General features: G+C 42.0%; 1 non-coding gene across 1 annotated transcript; it reads right to left on the reverse strand.

The window, feature by feature from the left end:
- Nucleotides 1–16,296: 16,296 nt before the first annotated feature.
- LOC114807114 lies at nucleotides 16,297–16,434 on the reverse strand. Its single transcript, XR_003755167.1, has one exon. It is a non-coding gene; the product is annotated as a small nucleolar RNA SNORA7 (small nucleolar RNA).
- Between the last annotated feature and the right edge of the window lie 868 nt (nucleotides 16,435–17,302).

The raw sequence follows: 17,302 nt of genomic DNA on the forward strand, positions 1-17,302 counted from the left end.
CAAAGATTCCTACCCTCTGTGATAGATGCATAGATGCCCAAAGTCTCTATGATTGGTAGCATGGAGGTGCTGGCATTTTTATTCATTCAATAGTATTTATTGAGCGCTTACTATGTGCAGAGCACTGTACTAAGCGGTTGGGATGAACAAGTTGGCAACAGATAGAGACAGTCCCTGCCGTTTGACGGGCTTACATTCTAATATGGTCTCTTCCCCTTACTCCACTGGCAAGAGTAGATGTGCTGTCATCCACTGTCTTCTGCCATGACAGGAGGGAGAGTGATCGGAGACTGCCTTGTAGTTATCAGAGAGGAACAATCAGATCACCTAGTTCCCTCCTTCCCCCAAAAGGTGGGGGCTGATCCAGAGAGCAAGGGATGAAAAATACAGTGTGGAGAAGCTTGGACTGGAGTCTACCAATTAAGCATCAGGCTGATTTCAGGGTGTTTGAGACAGACCCTGAAGATCTAGCAGCTTAAGACTTCACCAAGGCTCCACTAACATTTCCCTAGTATGCACAGTACTTTCTCTGAAAGCATTCATTTGATGCCAAGTGTAAGATCTGTCCCATGCAGATTTAGGTCAAAAATAGATCTTTCCAGCCAAAAAACTGGAAACATTTCCCAAAACATTCCTGTCCTCTGCCAAGACAGCCAGGGTGTTTTGTGGAAAAAACTTTTTTTCCATGGGGTCCTGAAACCCTGTCACTATATTCAGAGTGAAGATGAGAAGAACAGAAGTGACACACATAGAGTTGTTAGGACCAATGACAAGTGTTTTCAAAGAAAGCTATTTAAACATTTGATTCTGCTAAATGTTATTATAACACTGCCATTGCTGACTGCAAAAAATGATAGTAACTACAAGATAAATTTATTCATAGAAATATGCTCTGACCTTTGGGATTTTCTCCAAAGAAACTTGGTACAACTGTTTAAAACTACTGTCTTTGATTTAAGAAACAACCATATGTGTCCCCTCCTGTTATTCTGTCAGTCAGCTCCAACTAAAATTTTATCCCTCCCGCCTAATAATAACTGTAGTATTTGTTAAGGGTTTCCTAAATGCTGGGCAGATACAAGATAATCAGGTCAGACACAGTTCTTGTCCCTCCCAGCTCTCACAATCTGGAATGGGGAGGCAGAACAGGTAGTGAAAACCTATTTTACAGATGAGGAAACTGAGGCCATGAGAAGTTAAGTGATTTAACCAAGGATCCTTAGCAGACAAGTGGTAGTTGGAATTAGAACCCAGGTCTCCTGACTCTCAGGCCCAGGCTCTTTCCACTAGGCCAAGCTGCATCTCAAAAAAGCTATGGTTGGATTCTGAGGCTCCAAGCAAACAGCAGGATAATTTAAATCTAGGACATAAACAGAAACTTGAGAGGCAAGACTTGAAAGGACAAGAGGTATGATTTAAATTACCATGCAGACACCTGGAGAGTTTCCAGTACACTACCAGTATCGACTATGGGAGGGAAAGTCAAGCAATGGCATATTCATTCCATTCCTGGCTTGGCCAGTGGCTAGCGAGTGGAAGGCAATCTGCTACAAGTCAAAACTCACCTGTGCTGGGCAGCAGCAGCATGGGAGAGAGTCGAGGGTGGAGACGTAAATTTGCTGCACGGAAGGAGGCAATGGTAAAGCACTTCCGGATTTTTTGGCTCACAGACTAAGCAGGAGAGGAACAGGTATTGAATCCCCATTTTGCTGATGTATAAACTGAGGCACAGAGAAGATTAGTGACTTGCCCAAGGTCACACAGCAGGTGAGTGGGATTAGAATCCAGGTCCTCTGACTCCCAAGCCTGTGCTCTTTCCACTAGGCCACGCAGCTTCACGTTTAACATTTGACTCTGTTAACATTCTTACTAAAGAGTAGGATGAACTTGTGAAAGGTTTATTTACTTTCATTCAAGGTCATAAAGATATTCTTAGCAATGGCACGTCTTTCTCCTACATCTCTTCTGCTCTGAAATATCAGGCCAGGTTGATGGTGAGGTATGTGAAAGTCTTTGCGATGTTTGAGCTCAGCTGCAAGGAACAGGAGATTGTGGACTCTCTGAGGGTAGGAATCTTGTTTAGTAACTCTACTACAGTCTCTCAAGCATTTAGTACAATGCTCTACACACAGTAAACACTCAATACATATTATTGATTGATCTCCATCTTCTGATTCCCAGGTTGGGATCTTTGCCTAACAAGCCAAATAAATATATTATGCTCCCCAGTGCGAGGGCAGGAATCTGGGGCTCTCGGACACCCAGTTAAGAATGAGACAAAAGTGGAGTTGAGCAACTAAGCACCTCTCTTCACATACAAAGAAGTCAGGCTGCAACAGATAACCCTCTAAGGTTAACTGACCCAACCCCAGTCCTGGAGATGCCCTCCCGTCCAAAGAAACAATCTTGAGCTAATCAATATAAATTTATTTGTACATTTTATTCATATATTTTTCTGTAGATCAATCAAGCAATCAATTGTATTTACTTGAATGCTTACTGGGGCCAGAGCTACATACTCAGCACTTGAGAGAGTACAGTATAACAGAGTTGGTAGGCACATTCCCTGTCCACAAGGAACTTATGGTCTAAATAGCTTACATTTAGTTACTTATATTTAGTTAGTTGTTGAGCTGTTTCATCTGGATGGGTCTGTACTGCTTCCTGCTTTATCCTTATTTTTCCTCTGGCTTTCACTATCTGTAAACCATGTTTGTCTGTCTCCCTGATTAAAAACTGTAACCTTCTTGAGGGCAGCAAGAAATGTGTTTTTACTATTGAAGTCTCCCAACACTCAGTTTACTGCCTAGAACTCAGTACGCACTCAATAAATATAAATGATTGATGAGAAGTCTAGGCTGCCAGATAGCTAACCATTGATCTGAGGACATAGTGTATTTTCCTTAATCTTACAAGGATAGAATATAAGGTGAAAGACCAAGGAGGGTATTGATGAAAGTTGGAAGAACATTTTGATATCTGTGGGAAACAAAAGCTGAAGGATAATTTGATATGTATGGGAAATAAAAGGAGACTCTTTAGGGCAGTGGAAAAGACTAGACTTAACTTGTCGAAAGAAAGTGTATCTCCATTGACCAAGACTCATCTCTGGGATTATAGCAGTAAGTGACAATTAACAAATCACTGATGTGAAAGATTCAAGAGACTCAAAACAGTAGTTTGTTAAATAATGACTATGATAGTTAGGATCTAAGAAGATTTTAGGCTGTAAAAAATGAGACCATATGTGTGCTGTCTTTGGAATAAAAATCCCCAAGAGGTACCAGGAAGCCAATCTGACTTTTTGAATAGAGAGCCTCCTGGTTGGCAAATTCCCCAAGATTGATCCCTTTCTAGGCAGCTTGATAAATCAACTATTCCCTTTCTCAAATGTACTTAGGCTTGCTTTTGGCAGAGCTGGTGGAGAGGGGGCAGGATGGGGGTGTGGAGGCAGGGCGGACTCTTTCCAGCACAGGACCACCTCCCCAGAGACCCTCCATAGACCCCCAATTTTCCTGGAAAAGCCTGGGTTTCAGAATGTTTGCCTCCCCCAACCTGTTTGGCTATGCCTTACCCTCAGCAAGGAATAAAGCCACAGCCAGGTCAGACATGGGAGGTGGAGGTTCAGAGGAGTATACCCCACATTTCCTGGGGGAGCACATGCAGCTGGGATGGAAGGAAAAAGCTGCCAAGTTTTCAGATCTTCTCTCTGGAGGAGCCTCCCTTGCTACTCATCTCCTCAGGTTTCTAGACCTGCTCCTCTTTCCCTCCCCAAATCTCCCGAGTCCCTGACCGGTAAGACTCAGGAAACAGCCAGGGCTCCAGTCTGGGCTAGAACTGGGAGGATATGAGGGCAGCCCATGGGAGGGAGGCGGGGAGTACAGGAAGCCCTGCACTGTCTTAAGGCTTTCACTAAATTTTAAGTTCCTTGAGGGCAGGCATCATCCCTACCAACTCTATTGCACTGTGCTCTCCCAGGTGGTTAGTACAGTGCTCTGCACATAAGCGCTCAAAAAATCCCATTGATTAATCTTAGGCTGCCTGACAGCTTGCTGGGCTCTCACCACCACAGCACATTAAGGACAAGCAGAGCAAATGTCACATAGCTCACCCTGTAAGTCGCATCCAAATTGCTCTACACCACCCTCCCCACGACTGCCTGCTTCTTGCACTTTTTGATATCCCTTTTCCCAGAGTTGTTGATTTTGCTAAGGAAAGAGTATGGGACTGGTAATCAGGAGATCACCAGTGTGAAAAAGAAGAATCAGCAGTTGCTGGGTCCCCACTTCACTCAAACTCCAAGGTTCAGATTCCCTGGGATGTATCACAGGGGCAACTAGCTGATTTTCCTACCAATCCCTGTCAGATTCATTCATTCAATCACATTTATTGAGCACTTACTATGTGCAGAGTATGGTACTAAGAGCTTGGAAAGTACAATACAGCAATAGAGACAATCCCTGCCCAAAACGGGTTTACAGTCTTGTGGCAAGCACATAACAGGCAGATTTGCCCACTAATCAGATCCTGCCTGGGAGAACCAATCACAGGAGGGAGCTGGAGAGGCAGATCATAAGCAGATATTTAATCAGAAGAATCCAAACAAAGTTTTCCCAGAAGTCTTTCATTTATCATGGGAATCTTATATTAACAAACCACAGACCTATAGAGTGCCTCCCAAAAGAACTAGAAAGAGAGATATCTCCAGGGAAGAGATCAACGGAGTCATTCCTTTTCCCAAACTAGAGCTGTAATAGCCATTTAACCTGCCAACATGTTCCTATTGTGATGAGATTTTAATTATAGCATTTGGAGGATTTATTGCTTAACTGGGCAATAAAGCATGCCTGATGGTTTAGCCAAAGGATCTGAATTGCATATTGTCATTTTAAAGGCTTTACGTTGTTTTTCTTTTCACTATAACATATGTGATATTTTTCTTAGTACATACCCCCTTTTAGTTATTGAAAATGATTGCAAATAGTAACTACTATATTCATGAGCTCCTGAAATGTTTTAATATTGTCTCATGCCACTTACAGGGGCAATTTACTTTGAGAGGAGAAGGATTATAGGACAGCACTGGCCTCTACAAAAAGAAAAAACAACCCAACTGCTGGCTGATAATAAGGCCATCATGCTGACATCATGGTTCTCAGGGCAAGCTCTGGGACAGGATTAATTGCACGTGAATAAATCAATCATATTTACTGAGCATTTACTGTGTACAGAGCAACATACTAAGCGCTTGGGAGAGTACAGAATAAGGGAGTTGGTAAACACATTCCTTGCGCATAGCAAGGTTACATTCTAGAGGATGAGCAGAAGCATTACATCTTTCTCGTGACACTCTCCTCATAAGCAGTGGTTTGGTGCTGAGTGTTAGAAATGTCCTGGGCAGACACAGGTCAAAAATGGAAATTTCTCATGTAATAATTCTCTGCAAAAAGCAACAAACTGTCAGAAAACAGCCAAACTGTCAACAGAGATTGGTAAAAGGCAGTGGCACTGTAGATTTACTCAATGTAAGTAGCATTTTTTGATGTAGTTATTCTTATAGTTTTCCTAGCACATAACCTCAAATAATTTTTTCTTCAGTTAAGCTCTATTTTCTGTGTCCCAAAATGCATGGGCAGAGTGTCCAGCAGGCAACCTCTGCTTAGCTTATTACTTTTTATCCTCTATTTTAGCTAAAACTAAATTAGTGATTTTTTTCTCCTTTTTAATTAAATGTAGTGATTAGAGTGATTTGTTATTACACTGCAGTTTTCCCCTAATAGGTTGTTTTCCCCTAATAGATCCTTTTCTCACTTGCTTTAAGAGATTTCTTCAAAATGATCAAGCACTTTTGGCTTTGGGTCTTTGTCAAAAATTTTGAAAAATGCTATTTTTTAAGTATCAAAAAGAAAAACAAAGAAAACACATTCAAACTTGTATCCAAAATGTCATCTTTGCCTTTTACTCATGAACTGCTTTGTAGTGTGCCCCTAGACAGGTATGTGTTCTCTGAATGGCTTAAGACAAGGAATGTGAGGATGCTTGTATCAGTTTTGATATTTTCCTTCCTGAAACTGTACAGAGTAAGTCTGGCATTTCATGTCTAGCATAAAGATGAAACTGACATGACTTCTTATATTGCAGAAGAGACTTCTGCAATGACTGAATGACTTCTTATACTGCAGAATTTCCCTCTTCAAGGAGGCAGACAGTAAAGCCCAATGAAAAGAGCATGGGAGGGGAATCAAGAAATCTATTCTTAACTCTCCTCCCAGTTGTCAGTCAGTCAGTAATCAAATATTTACTAAGGGTTCATAGGGTTCATTGCACTGTTCTCCCACTGAGGGCACGTGTAAGGAATAGACAAGGCCTTTGCTGTACGCTTTTTTAATATGAGTAATCCTTTCCATGTCTATGTAATGGAAAGCAAATTATTTTGAAACTGCAATATTTTCCTGAGCCCAACCCACATATGTGGATTTGTCAAAAATTTTCTTCTTCTCCTCATAAAACCTGCTTTTCTTTTTTTCCTTAGAAGCCCTGATCCATAAAGCCATTACATATAATCAAGACTCTTGATGTCCACATTGATTTTTAGATCCTGCTTTTGATGCGTGTATCTCCACAGCGGCACAGTAAGCTTTCTACAAACTAGAATTAGACTCTTCCTTTTTTCTGAACCATAGATTGTGATCCATGCTTTTGTGTCTCTCAGATCAATCATTGCAGTGCTATGCTTATTGACATTTCAACAAGTGTGATGAATGGACAGCAACAAGGACAAAATACAGCTGCTATGATTTAGACCTGAAAACCAATCTTAGCCCAGTTCTTCCATTTACCACTCCAGTTTGCAATGCATTTGTAAGGCGGGTAGGTGGACTTCACGATCAGAAATCAAGTCCCTCTTATAACTGGCATGATCATTCATTCAATCATATTTATTGAGCTCTTACTGTGTGCAGAGCACTGTACTAAGTGCTTGGAAAGTACAGTTCAGCAACAAAGAGAGACAATCCCTGCCCACAACTGGCTAGAAGTGGGGAGACAAACATCAAAACAAGTAAACAGGCATCAATAGCCTCAATATAAATAAATAGACATTGACCCTGGTTTAACAGACCCTTTGAGAGCTATTAGACTCATGCACTTAAATTCCTATTTGATTTATAATTGCTGGCAAAATGCTGAACTGGCTAAATGTTGAACACCTTCCAAGACATGAAAGATTTCATTGTGATTTTGATAATGCTGCTTCCTTTTCTGGAATCCGTTAGCTATGTCCTTGGTTTTGTTTTTAATTTGCTTACTAGCCATAATGTGAATTTTAGTCAACTTGACTAATCATGGTCAAGTTACAGAAAGTTATTACTATTGGAAAAATCACTTGAATCATCCTTTTAGAGGAAAATCCATTTTATTCACAGCATAAAGGCAATAAAAATATATTCCATATTCTACCACCTTTGAAAAATTGATTTCCAATCCTCAAAACTATCTCTTTTTTACCTTTTAAATTAATCTGACTTAACCTATATGCCAGGCCTACAGGTTAGCAAATTATCCAAATGATCCAATTTGAACATGCATTTTATCAGATAATTCAGGCCACACTGTGGACTAACTTCTCTGGAATGGTTTGTTAGTTTACACTTAACTATAAATTGGAATCAGGTGATCGGGACATCATTATTGACATTCCAATTCTAAATAAATTATGTCTTCTTCACCATCTGTTGTGGCATCCTTAGATTAGGGATCTGTGTCCCTCCTCACCTCCAGCCAAACTAATTCTCTTCCCCTCTTCAAATCCCTACTTAAAGCTCACTTCCTCCAAGAGGCCTTCCCAGACTGAGCTCCCCCCTTTTCCCTCTGCTCCCTCTACCCCCCTTCTCCTCTCCGCAGCTAAGCCCTCTTTTCCCCCCTTTCCCTCTGCTCCTCCCCCTCTCCCGTCCCATCCCCTCAGCACTGTACTCATCTGCTCAACTGTATATATCATCACCCTATTTATTTTGTTTAATGAGCTGTACATCACCCTGATTCTATTTATTTGCTATTGTTTTAATGAGATGTTCTTCCCCTTGACTCTATTTATTGCCATTGTTCTTGTCTGTCTGTCTCCCCCGATTAGACTGTAAGCCTGTCAAAGGGCAGGGACTGTCTCTATCTGTTGCCGATTTGTACATTCCAAGCGCTTAGTTCAGTGCTTTACACATAGTAAGCGCTCAATAAATACTAATGAATGAATGAATGCTCAAAAGGAATGAGGTTGCCCTCAAAGAAAATCTGGCTGTTGGAATAATAGTAGGTGGTTTTTTTCTATTCACCTGAAGTTGTAAATTTTAAGTCAGAACATCCCTCTTTCAACAGGGTCTAAATTTTCCACTCTTTTCCTTCCTCTCAAACTGCAAATAAACTATATATGGGAACCAGGAGTCTGAAAATCAAATATATCCTAACATAAACTGAGTGAAATTGAGCATTTCTAGGAGATCCCCAAGAAAGTGTGTACAGAAGTAGACTAATAGCATGTGGGTTTTTTTCTTGTGGCTCTTATAAAAGCCACAAATCCCTAGTTACTTTTGATTTACAATAGAGGCAAGGTCGTCCTTATAATGAAAAAAAAACCAGGGTCTATATTTTCAGGCACCAAGATTCAATTTATCATCGAGATCAATGACAGTTTTATTCTCTGTAGAGATGAACTATCCATTTTGCAGTAAAATTATCAAGTTTTTTCAGACCTCGTGTAGTTGCAGCATAACTGGGAAAGCCCAAACCATGATGGAATGCTTTATCAATACGATACCTTCCATCTGATCAAACAATTTTTAAGCTTTTCCAGTCAAAAGGGATTATAAAAGAGATGCATGTTGACTACTCAAGTTTTAGGGCAATGGTGAAGGTGACCTGACTAATTGAAACCAAAAGAAAGGTTATGTAACTGGGCTGTTGTGTAATATATGGCATTTTGAGGCCCAGAGATAAAGCTGATGTTGCCAATCCAAGATACACCCTCTGACAGTCACTGCTCCTCCTTGCCATCACCAAAACCTGGCTCTTTCCAGACGACACTGTCTCCCCCACTGCTCTCTCCCGAGAGGAACTCATCTTCTCCTACTCCCCAAGACTCAAAGGGTAAGGGATAGGAGTGGGGGTTTTTCTCGCTCCCCAGTGCTGCTTTTGCACCATTCCACCTCTTCTGTCACTACCCTTCCCTTCTTCTGAAGCCCTCATCATCTGCCTCTACCACCCACTCCAGATAATATTCACGGTTATCTACCATCCTCCCAGGTCAATCCTTCAACTTTCTGAACCATTTTTATCCCTTTCTCATAGTATTTCTCTCTTTCCCAGACCCTACACTGATCCTTGAGGATGTCAATATCCACGTGGTTGTTCCCAGTTTCCTTTCTGCTACCAACCTCTTCTCACTCCTCGATCAGTCAATCAATTGTATTTATCGAATGCTTACTGGGTGCAGAGCACTGTACTAAGCACTTGGGAAAGTACGATATAACAGAGGTGGTAGACACGTTCCCTGCCCACAACAAGATTACAGTATAAAGGGACTCAACTCCCCCAATCTCCTGCTCCACCCCACCCACTCACCAACTTGGACAAACATTCTAACACATTTTCTCTAGCCACTGTACAATTCCTACCCTCACCAACTCTGAAATTCCACTTTCCAACCACAGCCTTCTGATGGGCCTTCTCTTCCACAAATCCCCACCCCCACAAAATGGTCCTATTCCCCCACAAAGATCTCCAATCTCTCAAACCTCTCCAATTTTCCAAAGTCATCATGCCCAATTTAGTCCCCATACCCAAACTACCTGTTCTTGATGCACAAATCCACACCCTCGACATTGCCCTTTCTAATGAAACAATTCCCTCACTCCCCTGTCCCACTGTCGATCTCATTTGATCAACTCTCAGCCCAGGATTACCTCCACAGTACATTTCTTCCTCACTTGAGTTTGAGCTATGGAGAGCTGCTGGCAGAAATCCAGACATCAGGCTGATCTTGTCCATCTGAAACTCTTCCTCACCTGTGATAACTCTGCTCTCTCCTCTGTCCAGTTACAGTATTTCTCCAACCTTACTGATTCCCATGCCCATTGCCATGCCAGCTGTTTTCAAACTTTTAGCTTTCTCCTCAAACTCCCTGCCTCCCACCTCCCCCATTCCTTTAACCCTAATCACCTTGTCACCTATTTCATCAAAGAAAATTGAAACCATCAATCATGATCTCCCTGCTTTTCTCCAGACCCTCCTTCCACATGCCCCCTTTTTGACTCTGCCCTCAGTCCTATCACTATCACAAGAGATCTCCCGCTCCTTTTAAAATCTACGCCCTCTACCTGTGCCTCCAACACCATCCATTCACACCTTATTAAAAAACTTGCTTTCTCCCTTCTTTATCCTAAAAAGCCCTCCTTTGACCCAATGGCTCCCTTCGGTTATCACCCTATCTCTTTCCTGCCATTCCTTTCCTCGAGCAAGTTGTCTATAATCACTGCCTTCACCTCCTCTCTTCCATTCTTGACCCCCTCCAATTTTATTCACGCCCCCTCCGTTCCACAGAAAGTGCCCTCTCTAAGGTCAACAAGACCTTCTTCTTCATGAATCCAATGGCCTCTACTTTATCCTAATCCTCATCGACTTTTCAGTTGCCTTCGACATTGTGGACCACCCCTTTTTCCTGGAAACATTATCTAACCTTGGCTTCATCAACACTGTCCTCATGGGCTTCTCATCTGCCTCCCACCCTCTTAACTGTGGTAGTCCCTCAAGGCTCAGTTCTGGGTCCCCTTCTATTCTCTACCTGCAGCCACTCTCTTGGAGAACTCATTCAGTCCCATTACTTCAAATTACCATCTCTATTGTGGATGATTCCCAAATCTCCATATCCAGCGTGGACCTCTGTCCTTTGTTTACAGTCTAGCATTTCCTCCTGCCTCCAGGACAGATCTTCTTGGTGTCCCACCAACATCTCAAATTTAACATGTCTGAAACAGAACTCTTCACCTTTCCACACAAACCCTCTCCTCCCCCTGACTTTCCCATAACTGTAATCACCACCATTATCTTTCTTGTCTCGAGCCCATAACTTTGACATTATCCTCGATTCATCTCCCTCATTCAACCTCAATATTCAGTCTGTCATCATATCTTATTGTGAAAGTAGAACCAACATCTCCAGAATTTGTCCCTTCCTCTCCATTCAAACTACTACCATGCTGATCCAAGCATGAAGATATCCCACCTTGTCTACTGCATCAACCACCCTGCTGACCTCCCTGCCTCCTGTCACTCCCTTCTCCAGTCTATACTTCACTCGGCTGCCTGGATCATTTTTTTCTCAGAAACCACTCAGTCCACATCTCTGGTCTCCTCAAAAATCTCCAAACGTTGTCCATCTAGTTCTGCATCAAACAAAATTTCCTTTGAAGACACTTAATCAGCTTTCTACCTATCTTAACCTTACTGATTTCCAACTACAACCCAGCTTACTCCCTTCTCTCATTCATTCATTCATTCAATGGTATTTATTGAGTGCTTACTATGTGCAGAGCACTGTACTAAGTGCTTGGAATGTACAATTTTGCAACAGATAGACAATCCCTGCCCAATAATGGGCTCACAGTCTAAATGGGGGAGACAGCAAAGCAAAGCAGAACAAAACAAAACAAGACATCATCAAGATAAACAGAATCAAGGAGATATACACCTCATTAACAAAATAAATAGGGTAATAAATAATATATACAAATGAGCACAGTGTTGAGGGGAGGGGAAGGGGAAAGAGCAGAGGGTTGGGGGGACGAGCAGAGGGAAGGGGGGCTCAGTCTGGGAAGGCCTCCTGGAGGAGGTGAGTTCTTAGGGCTTTGAAGAGGGGAAGAGAGTTAGTTTGGCGGATGTGAGGAGGGAGGGCATTCCAGAACAGCGGTAGGGCATCCACTCTATATCTCTATCTCATCTTTCTCGCCCTGACGCCTTGTTCATGTTCTCCATCTGGATTATAACTCCCTCCCCTTTCACATCCAACAGACCACAACTCTCCCCATCTTCAAAACTATACTAAAATCATATCTCCTCCAAGAGGCCTTCTCTTACTAATCCCTCATTTCCCCTATTTGCCCTCCCTTCTTTGTCATCTATGCACTTGGGTCCGTATCCCTTAATGGTGGTGGTGATGATGATGATATTCATTAAGCAATTTGTCAAGCACTGTACTGAATACAAGATAATCACGATGGACACAGTCCTTGCCCCACAGTCTAAGTAGGAGGGAGAACAGGTATTGAATCCCCATTTTACAGATGAGGAAACTGAGTCACAGAGAAGGTAAGTGACTTGCCCCAGGTAGCACATTAGGCAAGTGGCAGGGCCAGGATTAGAACCCAGGTTTCCTAATTCTCAGGCCCATGCTCTCTCTGCTAGACCATGCTGGCATATATCCATCTGTCATTTATTATTAATGTAAGTATTCCTCTCTGGCTTGTAAGTTCCTTGTAGGTAGGGATCATGGCTACCTACTCTATTGTATTGTACTTTCCCAAGAGCTTAGTACAGTGCTCTACACACACTAAACAGTCGAATACCATCAATTCATTAACTGATTGACAGAAAGGTAGAAGACTAGCTATGTGCTTATATCTAACCCTCCTGTAGCTCCCTGATCAAGGCTTCCCTGACATTTCCTGCTTGCCCCCCAGGAAGGCTACAGCTCCCTTCCCACAGTCCTTCCAGGGTCCATGGAGTCTCTCCTACCCTACCTTGGTCAGAACAGTGAATCTGGGAGAGCTCAGGCAGGTCAGCTGATGTGGAAGAAGAAGATTGGCTCAATATAATGTTCCTCTGATATCAAATCAGAAGGGGTCGGAGGAAAGGGTTTCTGTCAGTTGGAGACAAACCCATTCTGATATCAAAGTGGGTCTGTCTCCAATCACTGTGCCTGCCCCCATCCATCATATTTACCAGCAATTCTTTTGATTTATGATGTCACCAATTTTAGATATCTGTCTCTTAGTCATTTGACATCTGAATGACAACTTGTCATTCATCTCAATTTACCCAGTTACCTTTTGGGAACTATAGCCTTTTCTCTGTTGCAGCAGCTTCAGGTTGATGCTGTCTCCTCTCTAGGTCTACTGGAAAGAAGACCAGGTGAGGACAATGGGGTGAGTCACTACCAACCCCATCACCCATATAGAACATATTTCTGTATGCAAGTGGGGAGACAGGAACCCAGGAAACAAAAAAATGGACCAAATGTCATGGACTGGCTGATGTGTGGTGACATTATAATATTTGTAGTTTCTATATTAAAATCTACCTATTTAACATCTACTAGAATTACATAAATCTGGGTATGATCTGAGCTGATCCTAGACAGTTTGTCAAGTAATCTAATTAGATGAGAGTTTGGTTCATTTGAAACTCCCATCTGGGGTGCTCGTTTTTCTGTATAGAGAGGAATCAGGAAAAACCAAGCACCTGGAGTTTGCAAAGGGAAATATTAAAGTTAATATCAACTAGATTCTATTTTTATGAATTTTACCATGGCAGCAATTCTAAAGAAACAGGGTAGGATGAAAACCAACAGTCAACAAATATTGAAACATCTTTATTAAATGACCTTCAAGAATAAATCAGGTTTTCCATAAGATTAGCATTGGTAATTATTCTCAATAAAAAATTTCCCTGGCACTGATGACCTTTATATTCACTCAGGGACATGTTAGCTAAGTAACTGATTGAAAAAAAAAGAATGTGCTAACTGAAGGCATAAAATAATGAGCAAAAGTCATTCAAATTACTCTCCAAAAATGCTAGAAACCTAACTTTACCACAGTAGTCCCAAAACTATTTGAATAGAACTCACCAGTAGCCTGGTACAGTGGAGGGGAAAGTCAAATCAGTTCAAGTGAGCAGGGAGGGGTTATAGATATGACAATTTTTCAGACTCTGTATATTTTACTGATTCTTTGAAACCTTGACACAAACTTTAGATTAAGTTTATTGATTTGAACAAAGATTTATAGTTTATAGATTTTTAAAAGGATTTTTTTCCATGACCTGGCTCCTTATGAAATGGTAAAGCTCCTCAGAAAAGAGATTAGCAGAAGAGATAAGGAGAAAGGAAAATTTATCTGGCCTTTCACCTTGCACAGTTTTCTGTAGAGAAGAAATAAGAAATGCCTCTTGAATAAGAGAGAGTCAACGGGCAGCATATTCTTAAGGGAAGCAAGCTTTTAATACCATCAGTTTTCATCTTCTCTAGTGAAATCCAGTTCTGCAGAATTCAATATGATCTAAAATGGTGAGGGGAAATTGGACTCAAGAATTTCAAGCAAATATAAATATTTGGAAAATCTGTGAATTCTAATTTCCTTCAAATGGCTGTATACTGTGGTAGCAATTCAAAGAAAGATGACTGAGAGCTTGGTATCTGCCACCAGTTATTCTATAGGTCTTGGTGCCTGGTTTTTATGTTATAAGTCTGATACACGGTAAGGAAGGACTTTTGAGGACAGTCTTCAGGGATCAGGGAAGCAGCGTGGCCTAAGTGGAAAGAGTACTGACCTGTGAGTTGGAGATGTGGGTTCTAATCCTGCTTCACCATGTACCTGCTGTGTGACCTTGGACAAATCACTTAACTTCTCAGTGCCTTAGGTCTCTCATCCGAAAAATGGAGTTCAATACCTGTTATCTCTCCTATTAAGACTGTGAGCCCCTTGTGGGACCCAATTATTTTGTATCTATACCAATGCTTAGTACAGAGCTTGGCATACAGTAGGCACTTAACAAATACCACAAGTATTATTAATATTATTATTATTATTATTAGTGAGTCCAGTGAGAAGTTTACCAGCCCCACAGGGGGAATGGAGGGGAAGAAGGGGAGAGTGTACTGAGCATCCATTTTGATGGTTACAGGAGTAGGGAGGCATTTTATACAGCCTCCTCCCTTTGCTTCTCTTTTCCTAGCTTAGGTGTTGACTTTCCAGCTGTGATTGTTAACCTTATTGTTTTTTCCGATCCCCCTCTGTGTTTTTTAACCTCCCCTTGAAGTGAAGGAATGGTTAATTCTTGCTTTTCTGCAGAAAAGTTGCCTACACAAACTTGAATCCAGATTCCTGTTTGCCCTCAGTAGAGCAGGTCATCATCATCATCTGAAAGTCTAATTCAACTCTGAGTGGGGGTAGAGGGCTGATCTTAGTTTTCTCTCTTCTGCAAATGTCTAGGATACAATCCAATAATCAGTGGTGTTTATTGAGTGCATACCCTCTACAGAACATTGTACTAAATACTTGGGGGAGAGTACAATAGAGTAAATGAACATGATCCCTCCAAGAGTTTACAATCTAGTCGGAGAGACAGATATTTCTTCCCCAACCCCACCCCATAGCACCTCTGTACATATCCTTCTTATCAGCTGCCTCCTATGACAGTAATTTCTAAGTGCTTTGTGGGTAGGGCCCTAAGCGCATAGGTGATGTGGAAGAGAGGAGGGTAGGGTGGGGAAATGAGAGATTAGCCAAAGAAGGCTTTCAGGAGGAGTTGTGATTTTAGTAGGGCTTTGAAGTTAGGAGGAGTTGGAGGGAGCGGGGTTATGGTATTTGTTAACCGCTCACTATATGCCAACCACTGTACTAAGCACTGGAGTAGATAGAGAGTAATCAGTTGGACACATGGGGCTCACAGTCTTAATCTCCATTTTAACCAAGGTACAGAGAATTAAGGTGACTTGCCTAAGGTCACTCAGCAGACAGGTAGCGAAGGGATTAGAACCCAGGCCCTTCTTACTCCCAGGCTCATACTCTAACCACTAGACCATGCTGCTTCTCTGTCAGTTATGAAAGGGATCAATCAACACTTATGAGAAATGAAAGTGAGGCATAGTTGGTTGGTTGGTATTTGAGGAGAAAAGCATGCAGATTGGGTTGTAGTGGCAGAGGAGCAAGGTAAAATGTGGGGAGAGAGCTGATTGAGTTTGGTTCTTATTTATTAAGGGCTTACTATATGTCAGAGACTGAGTGTTTCAAATGTTGGGGCCTTGTCTTGTCTTATGCCATCGAGTTGTTTCCAACCTGTAGTGACACCATGGACACATCTCTCCCAGAATGCCCCGCTCTCCATCTGCAATCATTCTGGTAGTATATCCGTAGAGTTTTCTTGGTAAAAAATACAAAAGTGGCTGATCATTGCTGCCTTCCATGAAGTAAACTAGAGTCTCAGCACTCGACTCTTTCCCATGCCACTGCTGCCCACCATGGGTGAGTTTTGACTTGTAGCACATTGCTTTCCACTTGCTAACCACTGGCCAAGCTAGGAATGGAATGAGTAGGCATCTGCTTGACTCTCCCTCCCGTAGCTGAGACTGGTAGAGTACTGGAAATTCTCCAGGTGCAACCCTGAGAAGTAAGTGATGGGGTAGATACAACTTAATCAGGTCAGATAAAGTCCCTGTTCCACTTGGGACTAACAGTCTAAATAGGTAAAACAGTCACTGAATCCCCATTTTGAAGCTGAGGAAACTGAACCACAGAGAAAGTGACTTGCCTAAGATGTCACAGCATTAGAGCCCAGGTTCTGCCTTAAAGCTGATGGTGAGGAGTTTCTGCTTGATCCTGAGCTGGATGGATAACCAGTTATGAGTACTGCACCTCAAAAAAGGATAAGAGAGTGAGTTGGGCTTTCTGAGATGTTATTAGTTTTAATGCAGTTTATAGAGTTGATGACCCAATTATCCAGGGTGCATATTAGTTCTTATTGGGCTTAAGAGATCTATTTCTAACCGATGGGACCGCAGCAAGGGAGTCTTTGCAGCCAGCTAGTGACAGAACTGAATCCTAAGCAGATCACATTTTGGGTCTGGTCCTCAAGCACCAGGCAGGGAATGTGGCTTAATCCAGTGCTCTGCACACGGTAAGGGCTCAATAAATACCACTGTTGAATGCATTAAAGCCCCTGAGAAAAATGGCTCCCAGCGTTCTAGGATTTCATTACATCTAAAGGTTTTTTCTCAGGTATGTTCAGCAGGAGGCAGAGAGGCTCTTCTGGCACCCCCAGCCCCATTTCCTGCTTTTCTAAATTTTAGAATGTTGTGAAGCCCGTGGCAGTTTGTGAACAAGGGCTAGTTATGTGGAACTGTGAGAAGTCTGAGAATTGCTGCGCTCTGCTCATAGTAAGCGCTCAATGAGTACCATTGATTGAATGTCATCAAGTACTACTATAACTCCCATCTCAGGATCGCACCTAGGGTTTTTAGTATTCTACCAGTCTCGGCTAT

The sequence above is a fragment of the Ornithorhynchus anatinus genome, chromosome X1, assembly GCF_004115215.2.
Source record: "Ornithorhynchus anatinus isolate Pmale09 chromosome X1, mOrnAna1.pri.v4, whole genome shotgun sequence".
NCBI lineage: Eukaryota > Metazoa > Chordata > Mammalia > Monotremata > Ornithorhynchidae > Ornithorhynchus > Ornithorhynchus anatinus.